The sequence below is a fragment of the Triplophysa dalaica genome, chromosome 16 (assembly GCF_015846415.1).
Source record: "Triplophysa dalaica isolate WHDGS20190420 chromosome 16, ASM1584641v1, whole genome shotgun sequence".
NCBI lineage: Eukaryota > Metazoa > Chordata > Actinopteri > Cypriniformes > Nemacheilidae > Triplophysa > Triplophysa dalaica.
Genome location: NC_079557.1, coordinates 6,960,469 through 6,983,948, shown reverse-complemented (window position 1 = coordinate 6,983,948; position 23,480 = coordinate 6,960,469). Strand labels below are relative to the sequence as shown.

The following is a 23,480-nucleotide window of genomic DNA, read 5'->3' as shown; positions in this document are numbered from 1 at the left end:
GGTCAGGACTCTGACTGGGCCACTCCAGAAGGCATATTTTCTTCTGTTGAAGCCATTCTGTTGTTGATTTACTTCTATGCTTTGGGTCGTTGTCCTGTTGCATCGTCCATCCTCTGTTAAGCTTCAGTTGGCGGACAGATGGTCTTAAGTTTTCCTGCAAAATGTCTTGATAAACTTTGGAATTCATTTTTCCATCGATGACAGTAATCCGTCCAGGGCCTGAGGCAGCAAAGCAGCCCCAAACCATGATGCCCCCTCCACCATATTTCACAGTTGGGATGAGGTTTTGATGTTGGTGTGCTGTGCCTTTTGTTCTCGACACATAGCGTTGTGTGTTCTTTCCAAACAACTCAATTTCGGTTTCATCTGTCCACAGAATGTTTTGCCAGTAGTGCTGTGGAACATCCAGGTGCTCTTTTGCAAACTTCAAACGTGCTGCAATGTTTTTTTTGGACAGCAGTGGCTTCCTCCGTGGTGTCCTCCAATGAAGTCCATTCTTGTTTAATGTTTTCCTTATTGTAGATTTGTCAACAAAAATGTGAGCATGTGCCAGAGATTTCTGTAAGTGTTTAGCTGACACTCTAGGATTCTTCTTCACCTCATTGAGCATTCTGCGCTGTGCTCTTGCAGTCATCTTTACAGGACGACCACGCCTAGGGAGTGTAGCAACAGTGCTGAACTTTCTCCATTGTAGACAATCTGTCTTACCGTGGACACATGGACATCAAGGCTTTTAGATATACTTTTGTAGCCCTTTCCAGCTTTATGTAAGTCAATAATTCTGGATCGTAGGTCATCTGAGAGCTCTTTTGTGCGAGGCATGGTTCACATCAGACAACGCTTCTTCAGAACAGCAAACTCAAAACTGGTGTGTGTTTTTTATTGGACAGGCCAGCTTTAATCAACACATCCAATCTCATCACATTGATTGGACCCCAGGATGGCTGACTCCTGGCTCCAATTAGCTCTTGGAGAAGTCATTAGCCTAGGCTTTCACATACTTTCTCCACCCTGCACTATGAATGTTTACATGTTGTGTTCAATAAAAACGTATAATGTTTGTGCGGTATTAGTTTAAGCAGACTGTGTTTCTCTATTGTTGTGACTTAGATGAAGATCATAACACATTTTATGACCAATTTATGAAGAAATCCAAGTAAGCCCAAAGGGTTCACATACTTTTTCTTTCAACTGTATATATATATATATATTAGAGCACCTTTGAAATAATAATATGCTTGTAAATGTAAATTGAATCAGTGGAAGCTAGTCTGTGCGATAATGAAATGTAATTGTACCCAGTGACCATTACACTAGTGAAGACAATACAGAATGTCTTTAATTAACTTTAAAGTCAATAGAGACATCTGTTACTTTGATATTGACAGTTACTTGCATTTACTTTATCTACAATCCAAATTATGAAATTCATATGTATGTCCCCATCATACGTATTGTTATCAATGAAATGCAATTGCAGGATACTAAGTTGTGTTTGTTTCTAAGCAGAATCAAGGAATTATTTTAAAATTGTATTTGTTTCATGGATATTTTGACTCTTTAAGGGCTATGCTCTTTTGTTTAAATACAAAGTGTATGTTTGTCCACACACTGTACCTGGCTGGCATATGGTCATGCATATTGCATTTTAATCTGCATATTTCAAATGACAACAGTGTTCGCCTACAGTAATGTATATGCACATATGTGTATTGAGAATCCCCTCTGCAGCCCTCTGATTAACAGCAGAAATGCGTGAGCCTGACATAATACCCTGCAGGCCTCCGTCTGAAGACTAAACAGGACTGGGAGATGGGGATCAGGGGACTCTGGGAATGGAGAGGTGTCTCTGTTAGCTCCCTTTCTTGCATGCAAAATGCTCACGGGAAACAACCTGTCATTCACAACAACATAGTAGAGTCTCCAGTCTAAACGTGCTTCTGTTAAATATACAAAACTCCATCAAATATTGTATTAAAACGACGGCAGTGGACAGGAGTAGGTTTAACAAAATCAGATAAATCCCCAGAGAAACCTCACAGTAAATATTGGAGAAAAAAGCTATGAGTAGTTTAGCAGTGTTATAAGAGAAGATTATATATACAGTAAACGGTACATATGTGTATATGTATATATATATTTATATATGAAGAGTTTGGTTCCAAAATGATTGTCATCATGTTTTTATTGTGTAAGTTAGCTGTATATTCAAAGTTATTATGGCTTAAACAAAACAAACCAACTGCAGTTTGACTTATATTAATTGGAATTCACAATAAAAAAACATGATTTTTGTACAATTTTATAAATGGAATTATCTCATTTTGGAACCAAACTCTTCATAAATATATACACACACACACACATATATCATTGTAATTGGACATATATATGTACCAAAATGATAGCTCTTTGTTGTTATGTAAGAAGTGTTTTTGGCTTTGAAATCTGAACACATCCTTGTAAATCAGTCAAGTTAAAGTGTGCAGCACTCAAGCTGAGCAGATCGAATTAAATTTGTCATGACCATGTGACAGAAACAGCTGCATATACCTTGAATCTGTGTCAAAGCTCTGATTGTTCACATGCCAATAAATAAATAAAACAAAAAAGCACATTTAACTCATAAAATATCTAATGGTAGCTTGCTTTCCATATGTTTTTGCTCCATCTGTTTTCAACATTTCTGTCTCTCTTGAATCATATACACACAGTCATATGCACAAAGGGCTGTGTTAAGTGACAGGTCGATCACCGTTTGAAGAGGAAACTTTACCTCTCTTTACTCTGTATAACTTATGAGACATAATAAGATTAAGACTTTGAAACTACATAAAAATGAATACAATGTGTGGTGTCTTACACTATAACCAAATCTTGTTCATTTCAAACTGTAATCTTACTTTTTTCATCTGAATTGCACAGCACAATCGCATAATTTTAACTTCCAAGAAACAGGTGCCTATTCCTTTATAAATCCATATTGTGACATTTATAGCTTATTCAACTCTGCTGTGTATTCTAATAAATTGTAATTAACTGACAGTAAACACCTACAGGAAGTATAACACCCTGTATAGGTCAGGCATAAAATTTAAACTGGATAGTCAAAAATGATCTGCACTAAATAATTTGCTTTAACTAGTGCTGCTATCAAAATTAACATAATCATATTAGTTCAGTAATTATAAACAACAATAATAATATGTTTTTTTCAAATCATACACTCAAAAAGGGCAATTCACTTTATATTATACTGTATACGTGTTATATATTATGTTACATCAGATAATACATATACAGTATATACATATGATTCAAGTATAATATAATACTATGAGTGCAGCTCTCTACATCAGTTATACATTTACAAGATCTATAAAAACAATCAACAAATATACACAGTATATATATATATATATATATATATATATATATATATATATTTATGTAGGTCTGTTAAACATTGAAAAGAAATCATATGTCTGCTTGATCAAGCTTATGCTTGACAGACAGCTTGTGCCTGTGTGTATCATTGATAAACACACACTCACTCACATACACACATACACACACACACACACACACACAAACACACACACATTGCTGCCATATGTTGAGTCTTGGTTCAGTGCGCTCTCTGATTTGACTGCATGCAGAAGAGAAGGGCTCTAATTGGGTGTTTTCGAAACCAGATGTGCAATAAATTCTGTGTAGAACAAGATTATCATCAGTGGCACTGAAGAGTGAGACAGAGCTATGGCCCCAAAAGTCTATTAGCTCGGCCCATTTGCAGAAAATGGAGAGACAGGATTAGTAAAATGGGGAGGGAACGAGGAGAAGCAGAGTTTAGACAGAGGTGCGGGAATCACGGATATCTAACACATCGTAATGAGCTGCATCGCATGTCATTACCCCGGGAACACGACTGTGCTGGTGAATCTTTTTGATATTTTGATTCATTATTTGGTTTCGCGCGAATATATTTCATCTTGTACGGTTTAATAGTGTTTGTAATGGACTGCGTAGCCAGGCTCTTCGTGCAGGACAAGTGAGCATAATCTCGATGGACAAGCTGGCCCGAGTTGCCGAATCACTTTCCCATATAAAAATCATTAGTTGGCATTTCCCCTGATTGAAAGAGGCTAATTGTTCAATCAGAATGTGATCATGCATATTTATGTGAGCATATATTATGAGCTCATTCAGAAATAAGGGGAGAATTTCCCATTTGCGCTGGTGTTGAACTCAGGTTCCGGTAAGCTAATAATTAAATAGCCTCAATTTCCAGATGATCTGCCTGGAATCAAGGCACTACCAAACTGGGACAAGCCCTTGCCTGAAGGTGAGAAGATAGAATTTGCATGCAATTCGTTCATTTCTTTCTAGAAAATCACATTTCATTGAGGCAACCTCATGCAAATCTCACAACGGAGACAAAGATGCATCTTTTTAATCGGCCATTTCTCTCGCAAAAACTCTTCTTTGCCTCAAAGGGGAAAACGTATTAAAACGCATAAAGATCTGTAGCCAGGAGTGTGTTAGAGAAATGAAAATTAAAGACTGCACGTGTGAGAAATAGGTTTTCTCGATTTCAACTATTTCTGACTCTTCGACTTATCCCAAGGTGACGCTTTGTGCTCATTTTGACTTCATTTTAGACTCATGGTTGCATAACTACAACTAATAAATCTGTGTCCGTCACACAAGAAGAATGATATTAGCATTTCCCCTAGCAAGCCTGGAGCACGACCTATAGCTTCTCTTCTTTCTTTGTCATTATCCGTTCCTGAGATATATTACTTATGCGTGCAGGGCATGGAAGCTCTTCAAAGAAAGCTTCTTCATTCATTTTGCTTTAGCAAAGAAAGAAATATGTTCTAGACTACAATGTGCTCTTTGTTATTTTGTAGGAAAAGGAGCTTTTGTCATGCACCTACTTTCCATTAAAGATTCTTGTTTTAGGGATACATCAAATGTGGTTATCTTTAACCATTAAGCAATCCTGTAAATATTTGTCATAAACACGTTTTTTATTTGTACAATAAATTTAACACCTCGCTTTAGCACATTAAATTCAAACACGAAATGGTTCACATAAAAACACACGAAGAGTTTTAAGCAAATGAAAACCTCCATAAGGGAGATTTTGTTTGTAAACACACACTACTCCAACCAGATGGAAATCTGTTTAAAAAAACCACAGCTGCCAATTTTTATGAGTGACACTTCACTGGTATGTCAGCTGTACAGGTCTGTCCATATAAACAGAATTTAAGCATCCACTCTACAATAACATGCTACAAACTTCATGTTCTATTCACAGTGAGTGCCCACGTGGGCACTTGTAATGCCCTTTATTTGTGGCACATTAAAATGGAAACTTCTGGTACTTTTGTCTTTGTGCCAACAGACTCAACCTCCCACACGCATAACAAACAGATCAAAAAGAGAAAGCAATGAAGTACAAAGGAAAGAAAACAAGAGAGAAAAAAGTCGAGAAACAAATTCCATCTGTCCTGATTTAAATTTGTTTTGTAAAAGGCTGTAGAGGTGCCTTTCACAACTCCAGAAGGTGACACTCCTTGAAAGTTCGTCGAACCCTATGAATATCATGATGTGTGTGTGTGCGTGTGGCTAAGCTATCAGATAATATGGAATTCAGGGTACACCTGTAAGGCAATAGGAGGAATAAGACAGCATGAATGCCGAATGAATCTGGAAACTTAATAAAAAGTCAAAGCCACCAGCTGCACACATGGCGATAAAGGGCAAAAGTTCAAGTGAACATCTGAACTCGCAGGTTGTTTTTTGAGATACTTTTCTGACAGGTCGGAGACTCACAATTTTCACGAGGTCTTATGCTCGTGGTCCTGCGGCGAGCTACAAATGTTTCCAATTTACATTTTTTCTGAATGGCGACCCCCAAGTCCTTGGGAATCCTGGCGTGTTTTTGTAACTTTTCCTCCTGCGGTTTTCTAAAGTTGAGAAAATTAGGGGGACGTGAGAACAGGACCGCGCTCTCATTTTTCTCTTAGATAAAATGTTTGCTGCTGGTCTACATCATCATTTGGCGCTTCTCTGCACGGCTTGCAGTATGTCACAATATCTCACGATGGCCAACTGGTTTAAAGTCTGCGAACGACTGATCAAGGCACTGAAAACTAAATTGAAGCGGCGGAGTGTGAAGTGAGAAAAATGTAAATAAGACAACATATTTATTCCGGCAAAATAACTAGAAGCGGGTTTGCAAACATGTCAGACTTCTGCAAGAAAGTGACACTGTGGGTCGTCCACAAACCTCAGTAATGTCATTTAGGCTCATATACCTTGAAAAAAGATTTCCCCAGCAGCTCTGTGCTGGCGAAATGGGCCGACAGCCGAGTCCTGCTGGCTTGCTGCATTTCATACAGAAACCCATCAGGCATGACAGGGGCACCTGCGAGCAGAAGAAAGAGGACCCCTGTGAGTTTAATCACCTCTAATACAAGATTATCCAGGTGCCAGAGGACATAATCTTCAGCAAAATACATCACCTGTCAACAGCTTCCACAGAACATGATCACCCCTTCCACAAAACATCGCCTCTTAATCGTCATTGAAGTCACTCAGCTGGAAAATCACAGAGAACATGTCCACTGTGTTATTTCTCTTCACGAAAACTGTCAGACTGTCCTTAAAATTGAGGAGAAAAATGTAAATTTTTAACACGGATTACACCCTGGGTTCCAGGAGCCTGCTGAATTAACAAAGGCTTTTATTTCTTAGCCGTGAGAGACAAAGTACATTTAATGGCATATTTACCTCAGTAAACACCAAAAAACACTAAATAAATGTTTACATGCTAAACATAGATCAGGCTGAAAAGACCAACCAATTGAATTAATAAGACCATCTTTCCTTGCAAATCTGTCCCACAGATGCTGCAAACAATTGCTCACCTTTGTTTGCAATGCTCGCACGACAATAAATATTGTTTGCTCATGACTTGAAGGAAAAAACTGAACTTGCTTTTTTATTATTTAATTCAATAGCTGATCGTCCTCCTCTGCCTGAACCACCGGGGATAACTTCAAACGCTCCAACCCCCTGTCTTTATCAACGTCTTTCCCTTCTGCTTCATAAATACACATTGCATCAGTATGGCATCAGAATCTCCTTCTTTTGCTCTCTGTATTCAGGTCTGATCTCTCCTTCACTCCTCTGACCCTTCTCCCACTCTCTCTCGTGCTCTTTGTGAACAAAGAGTGCCGACTCATTACTGAGGAGAGCCGAAAGAGGGGAGGTGTCAGACCTTAGTTCTTTATCCATGACACCAGAGACTGATAAATCAAAGCACCGTGCTGCTCACATACAGAAATAACAGCTATCTTAACACTGTTTTGTGAGGTGGATAAAGGAGAAGAGGGACCCTCGGACAAACGGAGAGGTGTCAAAGACAGATATCTGTGATTCTTTTAATTCTCAGAGTGCTTGCTTTTATACGCGTAAAAGTATGCCTTTCAATTTTGCCTGACTGTATTTGTGTGTCATCCTATAGCATCCCTATTCATCTTAATGCCACTTGCTCGGGTGGCACGGCTATTCTTTGCCATCTTTGTTTAAGGACCACAAAACTCACAAAGCCTTAAATGTCATGTAACTCCACAGCCACAGTCATGGGATATCATAAGTCCTCTAAGCTTTCAATAAAGTTATAAATATTGAAAAAACAATGTCCGAAGAGAGATATGAAAATGAAAAGTATAATTTTTAAACCATAAAAAAAATTAAGATAACATTTCAACAAGCATTTTTCCGAATTCAATATATAGGTCTAGCTTTCCTGTAGCTCAGTGGTAAGAGCAAGGTTGTGGGTTCGATCCCAGAGGATTGCAAATACCTATGTAAAATGCATAGGATAATGCAACGTAAGTTGCTTTGGAAAAATGGATATGTTCATGTGTTTAGGTAAAATTATTATTTTTGTTTCATTCTGTGAACTACTAACAACATTTCTCCGAAATGAATTTTTTTATTTTAAAATGAATGACTGGTAAAACAGGTTATAACAAGAAAGATACTCTGTATTGAACAAGAAAGTTCATATTCACTTTTAAGCAATACAAGTGTAATATGTAATATGTAAAATAAAAAAAAAATGAAATAACCAACATTGCTGTTGGATGACTTTGCCACTCCTGCAATTTGATTTTGTTAAAATTCAACAGACACTGGACTGAAATGGCCACAATACATCTAGAAATGCTGCTTAAATGAAAATTTGGAATGGTTTCTTAACGTGTTCTGCGGCTGTATATCCCAATAAACATATCATTTCAAATCCCTAAAAATGTCATCTTCCCTCAAGTAAGGATCTAATGAACTGTATCAAAGAAGTTGTCCTATTCTAATTCCCTTTCCCATGGCTTCATATGAAGTCATCTGAATCTGCTCACAAAAGTTCAATATGCAGAAAAAACTGCATCCGTCAGGAATCATACACGGCCGTCCCCTTGCATGTGGTGCAGAGCGTGAACTTGGTTTTATTTAATGAGTTCCCAGTAGGTCATCATATCTGTCTTACTGTATAAGCCATGATTACCAATAAAGATTATAAAACTTGACAGAAGGTCTGACTTGGTATTCAAGATTGCGCTGCTGTGACAAGAACAGGCTCCATAATAGATGAAGAGGATAGGTGTCAGTCAAACGCATCCCCGCGCACTGCGTTCAGGTCTCATAATAAAATATTCAGAGACCTAAAACTGTTGGCGGATTCAATCATGTGTACTTAGCCGCTGTTTATTTGGTGAAGAACACAATTAAACACAGCGGCACTTCAAAGCCTATTAGTGTACCTCGACCCACGGTCAACTTTCAATCAAAACTCCCGCATACCTTACCCGGGGAGACAATGCGGGGGTAATGGAATTTTAAATCTACCTGGGCGATGCCTGGAGATGGCTTGCCTGACTTGCAGGTGTTTGTTTGATATTAAACAAAACCTGTTTGTTTGTTTTTTTGTCTGTTTGTGCAGCAAAGGAACAGGTTTTATTGTCTAATGGTTCTGCCAAGACTGTTACGGGGACGTTGGGAGATGTCAGAGAAAAAAATGTCATGAATTTTTGCAGGTTTGCATGGACATCTGGACCAACAGCAGGCCAGGTGCATTCAACTTTAAATATCTGAATACACAATGCAAACCTTAATCACTTTCAGTCGATGGTCCATTTGCCGTGCCAATCCATTTCCATTTTCCTATTTAGCCTTTGTTGTTATTGTGGGGTCTCAGTTAATCGCCACCTCCGACGGAAGAATAAACTACATCACACACAGAAGATTAATCTACAACATACAGAAGATTAAACTGCAGCGCGCACAAAAGATTTAACCACACCGTACACGGAATATTAAACTGCAGCATACAAAGAACACATTTCTACTTTGAGTGTGCCAAAGTTTTCAAGCTTTAAGTCAAACGGTTGCCAGGGGAAACAGGCAGCCGTCAACCCTCCCACCAAAGCCCCCCGTGTACGCAATCCCTTCAATGAATTCCTAGTGAGAGCCAAGCTCCCTTATGTTGAAAGTCACAGGCCCTCCACAGCCATAGATTTAATTGTGATTTACACCATTGCACTCTGCAAATTGTTATGTCCGAGACGCCTGAGCCTTTAAGCCCCGTCGATTATATTTCTCTGGCTAAAGGCTGTCAATCTACCCCACTGTTTACCTGCGAGGCTGATTAGCAAATGTGCCGCCAAAGCCCGTACCAGAAAAAACCCTCAAATCAATTTCCTTCCAGACACCCAATTCTCAAAGCTTCTGTCTTTCACATACAGCCAGAGCGTATACGCTTGCATGAGCATGTGATTGTCGAAGACCTTTTGCCTACCCTTGTCTTCTCCTCTTGACCTTAGACCCCTGGATCCTCCCTCCGACTGACTGCCCGGTCAGGCAATAATGTGATTTCTGTCAGTCCAAAACGCTCTGCGGGTGACTCGCGTGAACTCTCACGTGTTGCTTCTGATCCTGCCCCGAAGAAGCCAACGGCCTTATGACTCACAGAGGCGACTCATTCTTTAGCTTTAAATTACAATCAGGCCATCAAAAGGAATTTTGAATCACCTCTAATGGAAAAGTTATGCACATTTATGTGAAATATCGAAGGACAATTCGCCGAGAGAAAAGTCTAGCCTTTCGAGTGGCTTCAATTTAGAGGTTAATCAATAAGACTCTCATATCGGAGTAAATAAACCGAGGCTGAATCAATAAGACTCTCATATCTGCCATCAGTTGTTTGTCAAAAGCGGAACAGCAGTGGTCTTAGCGAGCATAATATTGTAGTTCGTGCACAGCTAGATTGTGTTTGGTGGCAAGCTGTTCCCCTTTATACTTTTTAGATGTAAATACCCATCTTTGTTAGGCTTCACTGGATGTTACGTACATCATTGTTATAGTGAGTGAATTGGTTTGTGATAATAATTGTGATCGTCACCCTAAATCTGGCTAGCGTGATCTGCGCCCCAGGACTGTGGAATGGTCAAACTTGTCTAAAATGTTGTTGATTATTACATTAGCCTCTGCTGCCAGAATCCTACACATGCTGCGTGCCGCTGTGATGAACTGCATGCTGGGATTGTGGCATCTGTGGCATTTGGCGGAGAGTGAGCACTGATCACTGAACACCGCCAGTGCGACACAGTCATCAGGACATACGTCTTCCAGCATCTTCATTCCACCACAAGCTGCTTTCGATCTGTAAATAATATTTATTTTGAACAGGTGGAGGTAATAATGTGAAAACCTCAACGGTTGAAAGTCGTATAGCTTTGTTGAATACTGAGTAATAGGAGTCCAAGCTGCATTTTTTATTATTTATTATTACTCAGCGCTCTGGAATACTTGATTCTGATTGGTCAGCCGCAACATTTCAATGTATGTTACTCCAAGATAACAATCGCCATTACTAATTATAGTCATCTGAGAAAGTTGGTAATCAAAAATGTGCTGGCAGCCATTAACTTCTATTGTATGGGCACAAAACCAATGCAAGTGAAGGGGTGCCGGTTGACAACATTCTTCAAAATATCTTTTTTGTGTTCTGTGGAAAAATGAAAGTCGTACCAATTTAAAATGACAAGCGGGTGAGTCAATGATGAAAAAAATCATTTTAAGGACGATAGGAAACACTTTTTTGGCAAACAAATGAGATTGTTAGTTGTTACAAATGAGCTGATAAAATATTTTACAGATATATTTGGTGTCCAAAGATTTTGTTACTGTTCTTTTTACCCAATCTTTCTTTTAAACCCTCCGCTTTTCTCCTCAGCAGCATTTTATTCTATTATCCTCTCCAAGTCCCAAAATAACTCGAATAAAATCTCATATAATCATAAGAAGGACCTGGAATATTGTATTCTCATGCTTGAAATCCCTTTCCCAGGCATTGTTTAAGGTTTTGTATTTGCTCTTTCTGCTTCAGCTGTGTAGACTGGTTTATTGTGCATTGTTTTCATTTGTCCCTGTTCTGCCTTTCAGCCAATCCAGATCACACTGGCAGAGGCATCCAGCTTCTGTGTCCACAGCCGTCCTCCAACCACCAAACACCCCCTGACCCCCCTCTACACCCTCCAATTTCAGTGCTGCAATCCAGGCCTGGCATCCCATCTATGCAACTGTGCACCCCTCACCTATCCGCCTGTCCGTCCAAAAACACACAGCGAGGTGACAGAGAGAGCCAGGACACACAAACAAGCGGTGATACTTTCATCATTCCTCTGTTTGTTTCAGCAGTCTGAATAAGCCACATTGACTCAACCAACAACATGAGCTGGGGGCGGGACTTGTGTTTCAAATAAATCATTGTATGATAAATAAAGAAATAATAAATACATTTCCCCATGTTTTACTCACCCTCAAAGCAAGTAAAACATGAGGAAATTTTGATTTGCCAGAGATATATCCCTTTCAACTTTTTTGAAATCTAATGATCAGTGGTCCTCGACCAGGGGGGCGCAGAGGTACTGCAGGTGGGGCGAATGCATGGAGGAGAGCGTGAGCGACCGCACAGACTCCTTATAGGTCCTGTGCAGTGCAATTTTAGGCTGCGCACAAAAGCCTAAAATCTACAAAGTAGGCAAACATCCACTCAGGAAGCAGCAGCAATTACATCTACATCATCTTAAGAAACAGGTAGATTGTATGTTTGTTAGACTGCAATTTCTATAAGCGCAAGTCTCTCTCTACCGATGAGTTTAGGGTACGCGTGAAGGAAATGTCATGTAAACTAAGTGCCTTATCATATATTTCTGAACGTGAACAGCTGTTTAGAGCTGTTGACAGTTATTAAAGATGTAAAGCACTATTTTCAAAAGGCAAATGACACCACACCCTGTCTGTTTTATAAGCTGCAAATCATTTCTCGCTCGTGTTAAAATCACTGAAACACGCACCGTTCTCGCGATCTAGCAGATTAATCCATTTGGAATAATATCCAAAACACTACAACTTTGTAATGGTTTTAATGCAAGAACCTTATGGTTCACAATGGTATTTTAATGAAAAGCATTAATTTCTGTGATAGTTTCTTTTGGCTTTATCAGCAGGGTTACATAAAATATATCTAACATATTTTACACCTTTTCTATCCTAAATGTACATAATGAGGGGGGGAGGGGCGGTTCTTTAAATGGGTTTACAGGAAAAGGTTGAGAACTGATTCAACACTTCTTCAACACAGCCAACAAAATAATGTGTTTTTCTTTCCCATTGTGAAGAGGTCATTACTATAGAGGGTGAAATTTGTTCCATTAGTTAATTTGATTTGATTTTAATGAAAACATTTATTTTTATTTAATCCTTTAATTTGCCATAATTGGATGAGGATCACATTCAGGAGACCTTCATGTGGAAAATTTCAGCAGAAATTGGTTCAAAGCTTTCTCTTGAAATTGTTTGATGGAATCAGATGCATGGACATTAGTATGTATAGCGGTGTTTAGACATCACAAGATCTAAAGCTTTATTAACATCAGTGACTCGGAAAGAGCAAGACTTACACGTAACGCTCGCTATTCTCGCTGTTGATACTCTACCATAATTACTTGCATTGAAAGAGGCTAATTAAGATAATAATGAACATTTTCAGTTTCATTTCAGCAATATAAAGCACTAAACTAACAAATACCATTCAACATGCAATGAGAATTGCGTTATAGACATCACGGGTCACCATTCGGATTTCCTTTACTTGATAAAAACGATCTTGTTTACAACAAATAAATGACAACCGCATAAATAAAACTGGAGATGAAACGACGCTGTGTAATGCAGACTCTGATCTGTGGAAGCAGAACTAATTTCAAATATGTCAAGCTTGAAATTACTACACAGACGCCGCCAAAAATATGGACGTTTGTTTACAATCCATATCAGGGGGGATATCTAGGTTTAGCGAGTAAATACAGGGGTTGGGATGAGGCATGTTAATTAGTACTCGAGACTTTGTGTGCCTTTGCAAATGACTTACACGGCTTGATAAAACAACTCTCAACGGCAGCAGTGATGTGGAGAATTTCAAATGTGTCGGACAACAAATCTGCAGGAAATCCCATCGCAAGTTTTCAACCCCACCTGTCTGGAGCCTGCGACTCGGACACCAAAATTGCTGATTTCGTGATATAACTCGTATGATCAAAAAACTGTTTAAAAGAGCGACTGAGGTTAGCTGCTATCTAGCTCAAATTCAATCGGCTCATGAGTCAAAGTGCTCTTGACAACTATAACGTTCGAAAATATAGGCATAGCGCTATTCTGTCACCTTTGGCCCACAAGTCAAACATTGAAGTTGTTTTAAATAAACTTTCAGCTGGAATGAACTTCCAAGGAGGGAAAGGTTCAACATTCAAACATAAGTGCTTTGCATTTCTTTTGAGAACCGATCCTGCTAAATGTCAATGCATGCAGATGTTCTCAAGGTGTGCCCTCAGGTCTTATGGTTGCTTGATTTTTTTTTGCATAAAAGGAAAAAATCCTTTTAGCTGATATGTGTGAAGTTTCTAAATCCACATCTTAATTGCCATTTTAGAATGAATTGTGCCTGTCTTTCATTAGAAGTACTTTCTTAATTTATAATGTAATGTGTAAAGTGTTGAATTCCAACATGTCAGTTTTAATTAGTGTGTTCTAGAACACTTAGAGTTCTATTCATTGCAATAAACAACTAGCTATTTTGTTCTGTGTTTAAGCACAAGTTAATGAGTTTCAGCGCTCTATGATAAATGACACACATCATCTCAGATAGCTGTAATCCTGCTAATAAAGCCCAAGAGTAGTGAAATGGTCCTGATTTTGTGGAGTGTGCTGGACAAATTGAATGATTGACCTGCAGACATCCTTCTGTGCTGTTGTTAATTCTTCTTACCCTCCTCTATAGTTACTCACCAAGTTTTTTCTCACTTAACCACTAGGTACTGTATACTCTGGGTATTTTCACCACGGCGTTGGGTCAAAAACGGACAATGCCAGCAGCTGGGTTGAATGAACCCAGACAATGTTTCCTCCAACAACAATGGGTTAAAACAACCCAACATACACTCTTAAAAATGTGCTTCATGGTGCCATAGAAGAACTTTTTCGTCTTTGGTTTAAAAAATGTTCTTCAGATTATAAAAGGTGAAGAAAGAGATGGTCGTTTAAAGAACCTTTGGCTGCTTCTTTGTGGAAAATAATCCAACATGAGTGTATGGACAAATCCAGCTGTTGGGTTTATGTAATCTATCCCAAAATATTTAACTCAACCATGAGTGGTAAAAACCCAACATTACTTAAGTAAAGATTTCAATGAGATTTCAACGTCAGGCTCTACGCTATCCACAAAATATCATTTTCTATTTGCACAAAAGGTTCAACAGACTATAAAACAAAATTAGAAAATGGTTCTTTTGAATTTGAATGAAACGTTCTTTGGGGGACCAAAAAATGGTTCATCTATGGCATCGTTGCAACCCTTTAAGCACCCTTATTTTTTTTAATCAGACAACACGTTTACTGTCAGAGATGAAAGCCCTGTTACCCAGGACTGGATCTTGTTTACCTGAAGACGGTGACCCCTGTTGGCTGACGGGGGCGTGTGTTTTGTGAATGTGCAGTGAGTGCATGGGCGTTTGGGAACAAAAGGGCAGGGCAACTGGAGGTGTGGGTAGCTTCACTGCTGGCCTCAGCACTTTCCAGGTAAACTTCTGACTCCAACACCTTACGACAGAAAAGAACGCCCCGAAAGCACATCCTCCTCCCCCTTCACTCGCCAGCTGCGTTCTCTTTGAAAATCACCTCTAAAACACTGAGGAGGAAAATGTACGCAAAAGAGTTAAGTATTGCAATAGCAACGTTTCTTTTCTATTTTTCTTCCTCGCTCGTGCTTTTCCCGGCTTTGTTCTTTTCGGTGTCAAGGACTGAAGGATTGGTGGCAGGAACGCTGCAGGTGCGCAGGGCCCCCGGGGACCTTCCCCTAAACGCCAGCCAGACAAACAGGGGGACACATTTCCCTGCACAGCGCCTCGATGGGATTGGAGCATTTCTGCGGTGTTCAATCACAGCTCATTCCAAACGATTTTACCGTTTTTCAACGCATCCCTGAAGTAATGGGAACAAAACCCTGGGGACCATGTCAGCACGGACCCAAAGGACTTCAAAGTCTTTTAAAACCCAGAAAACAGAACAGCATTAGCAGAATCGCACAATTAAAGTCTTGATGTTAGTTCTAGAATATCCTTTTTGCGATGCTAATGCAAAGCTCATTGATAACACACAGAGAACATTACGCTGAGTGACTCCAACTCGCATATATGGAATAATAAAGCACAGTACTACAGAACGCCTCAAGCCATTTTATACAGAGAGTGGACACATTTTAACATAATTCTGTTATTTGCCTCGTGAACCCACAGCGTCACACGCAAAGAGGAAACGCCTGGGTATTTCTCTGCAGACAATCATTCATCCAGAATATTTATTCACACAGAAATGGCTGTGATGATTACTTGTATTTTCTACTCTAATGACGAGTGTGTTTATGTGAAGGCACCCTGCCTCTCTTCCTTTCAGTTCACACTGTTCCTCCTTCCTCTTTCTGTCCTCAGTGCTGTATTCCAGGGGTGCATGTTTACCCCTGTAAATTGCAATGTTTTTGGGAATCTGGTGCAGTGATCTTAAGTCTGATGTGCTGCATATTGACAAAGCGGATGAAGTACTGTACGTCTCTCATAATGTTCCATCTGGCCTCAAGATCATCGACCCTCCGCTCAAAATCATTCAGGCATGCCTAGAGGTCACAAGACATCTGCCCCTTAGTTGTCTTTGAAGTGTCATTACGCACTGCTGAATTCTGTCACTGATTGATCTCCATTTGAAACAACGCGGAATGATGGAGAGACTTTAGATTGGAGTTGTTTATTGTTGGTTCTTAGTCAGTTGACTTTTTTCAAATCGTTTTTTGCAATGATTTTCTTCCATCTTCCAGGTAAAAGTGCAGCGAGTACACTTATAGAATAATAATTTTGGGATCAGCAGTGACAGTGTGTCGATTTTTGTTGTTTTTTATATAAAAAAAATGAATGAAATTGTGAGGAACGTTGAGTGGTGAGGACATGGACAGAGGACCCAGGTGCAGACAACGCATAGGGGGTTAAGAGATTTTGATAAATAATAAAGACAAAACCAAAACACCCCCGACGGGGTAACATAACAAATCGGGGGACTATAACAACATGACAGGACTAAGACTAAATACACTAAAACAGGACTAAAGTAAACATAACATACTACAAATAACTAATCAAAACTAGACTAGAATAGACTAGACTAGGCTCAACAGGTTCTCACCACAATGACACGAACAACGAGTGACAATGAACCAGCAGAGGACAAGAAACACAAGGTCAATAAATAGAGAGAATAATCAATAGGGGCAGTTGTGGGGCATAACTAATTAACAGGAAATAACGAGATGAAAGGGCGGGAAACACAATGAGACTAAGAGAGAGAGTATGGTGTTCAAAGAGGCCCAAATACCTCTCTCTCTCTACAGAGAAACAAGGGATCCTGTCCTGGCTCTGCCACAAGACCAATAAATAAAAGGCATGATGAGGCAGAACCCTGACAGAAATGTCGGGCAGATCTATCCATCCATCCATTTTCTACCGCTTATCCGAACTACCTCGGGTCACGGGGAGCCTGCGCCTATCTCAGGAGTCATCGGGCATCAAGGCAGGATACACCCTGGATGGAGTGCCAACCCATCGCAGGGCACACACACGCACTCATTCATTCACGCACTCACACCCTACGGACAATTTTTCCAGAGATGCCAATCAACCTACCATGCATGTCTTTGGACCAGGGGAGGAAACCGGAGTACCCGGAGGAAACCCCCGAGGCACGGGGAGAACATGCAAACTCCACACACACAAGTCGGAAGCGGGAATCGAACCCCCAACCCTGGAGGTGTGAGGCGAACGTGCTAACCACTAAGCCACCGTGCCCCCCTCGGGCAGATCTATTATGACAAAAATCATAATCCCAATTATTTTGGCCAATATTGAGATCCCGTTTATTTAACACGATTTCTCATTAACTTTTAAAACATCATAGGAACATTTTTTTTTAAATGTAAAATAATAGCACAGCTGATCCACTGTAAAGGAAAGTTATGCACTGCGGATTTCTACCACAAGAAAAGCGAGATAAAATAGGTTTTTTTTTCGAAGGCTAAATTGATAATTACGATTAATTTTTGATTAATTGCACAGCCCAAATTAAATGTAATCAAAAAGTACATGTAAAATAAATATAAAACTAAATATGCAATTCTGGGGGGCACGGTGGCTTAGTGGTTAGCACGTTCGCCTCACACCTCCAGGGTTGGGGGTTCGATTCCCACTTCCGACTTGTGTGTGTGGAGTTTGCATGTTCTCCCCGTGCCTCGGGGGTTTCCTCCGGGTACTCCGGTTTCCTCCCCTGGTCCAAAGACATGCATGGTAGGTTGATTGGCATCTCTGGAAAAATTGTCCGTAGGGTGTGAGTGAGTGAGTGCGTGAGTGAGTGAATGAGTGAGTGTGTGTGCCCTGCGATGGGTTGGCACTCCATCCAGGTTGTATCCTGCCTTGATGCCCGATGACTCCTGAGATAGGCACAGGCTCCCCGTGACCCGAGGTAGTTCGGATAAGCGGTAGAAAATACCGCTTGGATATGCAGATTGGATATGCAATTCTAAAATATATACTTTTTACTGTCTAGACTAAACATTATTGTCTTGCCTTACTTTGTCAAATTCCAGTCAAGTTAATGTATCTAAAATGTATCAGATGTATTATATTTATATATATATCATAAAATTAAACTTAATAAAAGATTGTGATTTATCATCCAATCACATCATCCAAACATAGCTTTAAAAGGGCTTTACATATTCATCATATAGCAGTTGTTATTTTAGTGCAAATGTTTATGTTAAATCAATAGCAGATGGTGTTGGGATGAATATACAATTAGACGTACAATTAATAAAGACAATTACTTCTCGACTTCAACAGTGACATAAGTCTGAAGAGAATTGTGCCTGGAAAACATATTTTATTTGTTTTTTACTAAAATGTTTGTCTTCATTTACTTAATGAGTAAAAACGTAAATCTGAAAGTCAGGATGAGAAATAGATCTACAGTATCTGCCTCATCCCTAAGATCATGTCGCGTCCACTGTTCATGTTCAATTGAACATTATTTCATCCATTAATCCTAAATAGGAGCATAATTTTCAATGACCAGAAATGCACTTATTCGAAACCAGTAACATCCAATTACTTAAAACAAATCAATCTAAATATAATGAATGATAATAGAAGTACGAGATCTTGAGTATTTAAAACATCATAAAAATGAATCACTGCATAAATGTAAAAAAAACATTTTGTTAACTAGCATTTTTCTCTCTCAGCTATACCAACACCAAAATTTAATTCTGAATGCTTAACCTGTTCATTCCATCACTGCATAGTCTGACAACACAGCAGGATCAATGACTGATTCCAGCACAGCTATTCCTGGAGTCCCAATACACGGTTTGAATTTCACTCCAAAAGAGCAGGATTCTGATTTAACGCATATTGTGACAGGCAAGGTCCGTCCTGTCTTTCCCTGTTAGGGGCTCACCATCCCTGGCACACTGTTTTGGCACAAGCACCACCTCTGCCAGCTGGGCACCAGCTCTGCAAAGCCAACCTTTAGCTAGAGGACAGGTGGCCAGTCAGAGCCCCTGGGCGAGCTCTACAACCCACAGTGCTGTCAAACCCACTGCGGACCTAGACAGGCTTTGGATCTTAAAGTGGAGATTTTGGAATACACACAAATAGATGAAATTCTTGATGATGGATTTGTCCTGTGCAAACAGTCCTAAAATTCTAAAAGACTTAAGTCTTAAAGTATAGTACCAAATGACTTCAAGTACTAAGTCTCAGAAACTGTGTATACACATGTGTGAGTGTATCACTATCACCTGTTCTGTCTCATCTCTTTCCAAGCTGGCACAAATTCAGGTGGCTGGCATGGGTCCATATGCCAGCGTGTGCTCTGAGCCCCCTGACCTATCTACAGAACGTCTACTATGTCAGAGATACCGAGAGCAGAACTGTGGGTGGATGAGAGAACGAGACAACTTTACAGACTCGGAGAAGGTTGTCTCTTCCTAACACGTAACTTTTAACAGTGTCAGAGGGTGCTGAGGTAACCACTGCTCTCAAAATATAAAAACAACACTTCAAATCTGAGAAAATCTTTATCATAGAGTTACGTTTAATAGGACTACCCTTCAATAACAGCCTTTTATCTGTTCTACAGGGCTTGTAGCTACATGAGCAAACTTGTCCTGACATGAGAGAGATCAGGTTAATACCTAGCATGCCCCCCCCCTTTCTCAATTTCTGTCTCGCTCTGTTGAACGTTCAGTGATTTCACACTTCGGCAACAGTATCATGGACACAATTACTGGAGCGGCAGCCCCTGCACAACCCGATGAAACCGACTCTCTGACACGTAAAGAACCCATGCCACGGGAGGCTCGGTTTTGGTTTTCTACTGTCCGATCGCGGCACATGGCTCATTATTCAGCTTCCTCTGAGAATAGGTTCTGTGGTTCAAACTTATGGTTAATTCAGACTCAGAAACAAAAACTTTTTGGCGAAAATCTGACAATGACTGAAAGTGCCTTTTATAACCAAAATTTATGATTGTATCAGAATTACAGATTGATGCTATTAACTTAATGTCTCCCTCAATGAGAAATGATTGGTCTTGCTTATCCATCCAAATTATGTAATAAGAATGAGTGAGGTTAAAATGAAACATTTTAGGACTTGTTGCCTTGTCACCATATTAATGTTGATTGTATTACAGTTTCAAATTTTTCCTTAGATTTCCTTTTCTCTGAAATAGCCGCCCCCCACATCCCAAAAAACAAAATCAGTCAACACTTTCTTAAGACAATAAACCCCCCTAAAATGCTCCATAAAGATTCTGCTCAATATTATATTGTTTCCTGAAGCTGCCATTTTATGCAAAACAAAAATTGTTCAAGCACAATAAGAATAAAGGCGGTAATTATAAAGCATTGATTAAATGCAAGCATTCTACAGCATGTTATACACTGTAGTATGTGCTTCAGTGTGTATTCTTGCAGAAGTGTAATAACTGTGATAAACAATAATAATGGATGTGCTCTCTGCACACAGAGGCTGTTTTCTTTTTCTCAAAGCAAAGGCTTCAAAAGCTGACCTACCGCCGAACAAAGAAACTGATAAAATGGAAGGCGGAGGGGAAGGGGAGTGAGAGGCGCTGTTTTTATGTGGCCATGGGCCAGCTTTGCCTCGCCTCCTTTGAGTTCTGTCCTGACCCGTGATCACCTTGAGTGGGACGGGGCCACACGAGGGGGCTTGGTGAAGTGGTGCTTAGCGCTTCTCTGTTTTTCCCGCTCTCCCTTTTTTCCAAAGCTCGTTTTATTGTCTTTTTAAAGTGTCTTTCTCTCCTTGAAGGATTTCATAAGGCTGCAGTTACGTTTGTTTATTATGGGTGTTGCGTTCATGTGGGAAATGAGAAAGACAAATGTCTCCCTCACACTTACAAAAACCATAAAATTCCATTTCTAACTTTAGGTTTAGGGTAGGGTGGTTTGTTTATAACTTGTATAGGTACATAAAGGCTTTCTGTGGCAACATGCTCCCATAGTGAGGTAAGCTATCAAACTTCAAATTAAACATTAAATAAGCTATTATAGACATTGTTAAACCAATTTTTGAACAGTTATTAAAGTAAAACTGGAGAAACATATGCATTTCTTTGTCTGAAGCAATAACCCTGCATTCACACGGGGCTTCAGCATCAACAATTGATGGAGGGCGTGTCTGCAGCATGGCCCCGACGTGATCGTCATGGTTACAACAGTCAACCACATTTTTCTCCTGTCTTGCTTGAATGTAATTGGCTAGCGCCTGCACTAGGTTATTTGCATAATGATCTGACAGGCTGATGCTTGCATTGGTGCTTGAAAAGTTGAGGAATTTTCCTTTAAGATGCACATAGGATTACGGCCAACGACGAGTCAAATTAGCCAAACACTACGTCGAGGTATTCCGCGGGGTCTTAAAAAGTATTAAAAGCTGATAAATATATGTATAGAAAAGTAAGGCCCTTAAAACTATTAAAAAGTCTTAAATGTCATTTCCCAAGGTTCTGGAGGTCTGGGAACTTTCGCCGCTTTCTTTGGATAAGGTCCACCCAAGAAGCCATATGACTGACAGGTAAGACACAAGAGTTAAAGTGGTTACAAACTCTCTCTTTCTGACTCCCACCCTTGTATTATGTTAATTTGTTGACCAAATAACAGACAAAATAAACAAAAGATGAATTTCACCACTTATTTCTTTTTAAAAAACATCCAACCGAACAAACGCGATATAACTTTACAGCCCTACTGCCAAGTTTGTTATATTTAAGGACGTGTGACCACAACACCCACTGAAAGAAAACCAAATAAAACTTATGTCACACATATGCCATAAAAATGTTATTACATAAGCTATATACCAGCAACATAAAAAAACTTAACAGAACTCATGATATAAGAGATTTAGATGAAATAAGAGTTTTATATTTCTTTGTCGGTTTTCCAGGCCGGACTTAATCTCTCAAACATCATTCTATAGTCATGCAGACATTCCTGTCTTCTGAGTTGGCTGGTAATACATCTAACCACTCATTCACAATGAGTCACTATAGAGTGTACGACTATAAAGTTGTAAATGTGGCGGTCTTCTGAAGTTTTGAGCACTGATTTGGAAGTGGTCAATCACAGAAAGAGTTAGTTATTTCGGCTTGAGTGAGTCTCTGATCAAAGTAAAAAACGAATCGTATAGTATATACTTCGTTTACAGACATAGCTTCCCCCTAAAGACCATAAAATGCAAGAACTTAAGAGAGAGTTTAGGAAAACAAAAGCAATTTTGAACAATATTACATATGAGGAGTTTGGTTCCAAAATGAGAACTATGTTTAAATTCTCTTATTGGGCACTCAAACTAATATCAATCAAACTGCAGTTGGTTTGTTTTGATTTAAGCTGCAATAACAAACAAAAAACAGCTAACTAACACAATAAAATGTTTAAAAACAGAGTTATAGCTATTTGAAACCAAACTCTTAATATCAAACTGTGACCAAGCCCTGTGGTGTGACAGCATCACCTGCACTATAAAGTTGAAGACAATGTGAGCTAAATGAGGTGTATATATAGTTTTGATGGGCAATAACAGTGAAATAATGACTGAATATCGACTAAAATGCACATAAAAACATACAACCAGGGTCCTGCTGAGATATTCTAATACCTTCTTCGAACTTTTCACACCATTCTAAGTAAATAAATGTCGTCAGTTAAAATAAAACACTTTGCCCCAGTTTTACAGACACTGCTTAGCTTAAGCCAGGACTAACCCTTAGTTGAATTAAGATATAAATGTCGCTTTTATAAAAATTCCATAGAAGAATACATTACTGGTGTGCATCTTGAGACAAAACAATGGCACTGATACATTTTAAGATATTTCTGGGAAAGTTATATTCAGTTCAGACATGTCACACATTCATTTTAGTCTGGGACTAGCCGCCTCAATCCTTGTCTGTGAAACCGGGCCTTTAAATGTTATTAATTTACACCTCAAATTGTCATGCATAATGTTATACAGCGTGACTACGTTCTGTTGATATAACAATGCATAAGAAAACTGGCCTAAAATATGCAGTATTCATAATCAGCATGCTTATCAGACAGAAGTAGACGCAGAAATGATTTCAGCCATCTAAAAGCATGACAAACATCAGTCTCCGTTTATGCGAAAATTAGAACGCTCACTCATTCAGACTGCACCAAAAACAAGAGCAAAGTGGAAGACTGT

The 23,480-nt window shown here is 39.4% G+C and overlaps 1 long non-coding RNA gene across 1 annotated transcript in view; it reads right to left on the bottom strand.

Annotated features, from left to right (window-relative positions):
- Positions 1-23,480, bottom strand: part of LOC130438318 (uncharacterized) — a 75,329-nt gene that overhangs the window by 14,924 nt on the left and 36,925 nt on the right. Inside the window, exons 2-3 of the long non-coding RNA XR_008909308.1 lie at positions 6,537-6,612; positions 6,330-6,439 (exon numbers count right to left, since the gene is read on the bottom strand). This is a non-coding gene — a long non-coding RNA (uncharacterized LOC130438318). The remainder of the gene's footprint in view (positions 1-6,329; positions 6,440-6,536; positions 6,613-23,480) is intronic.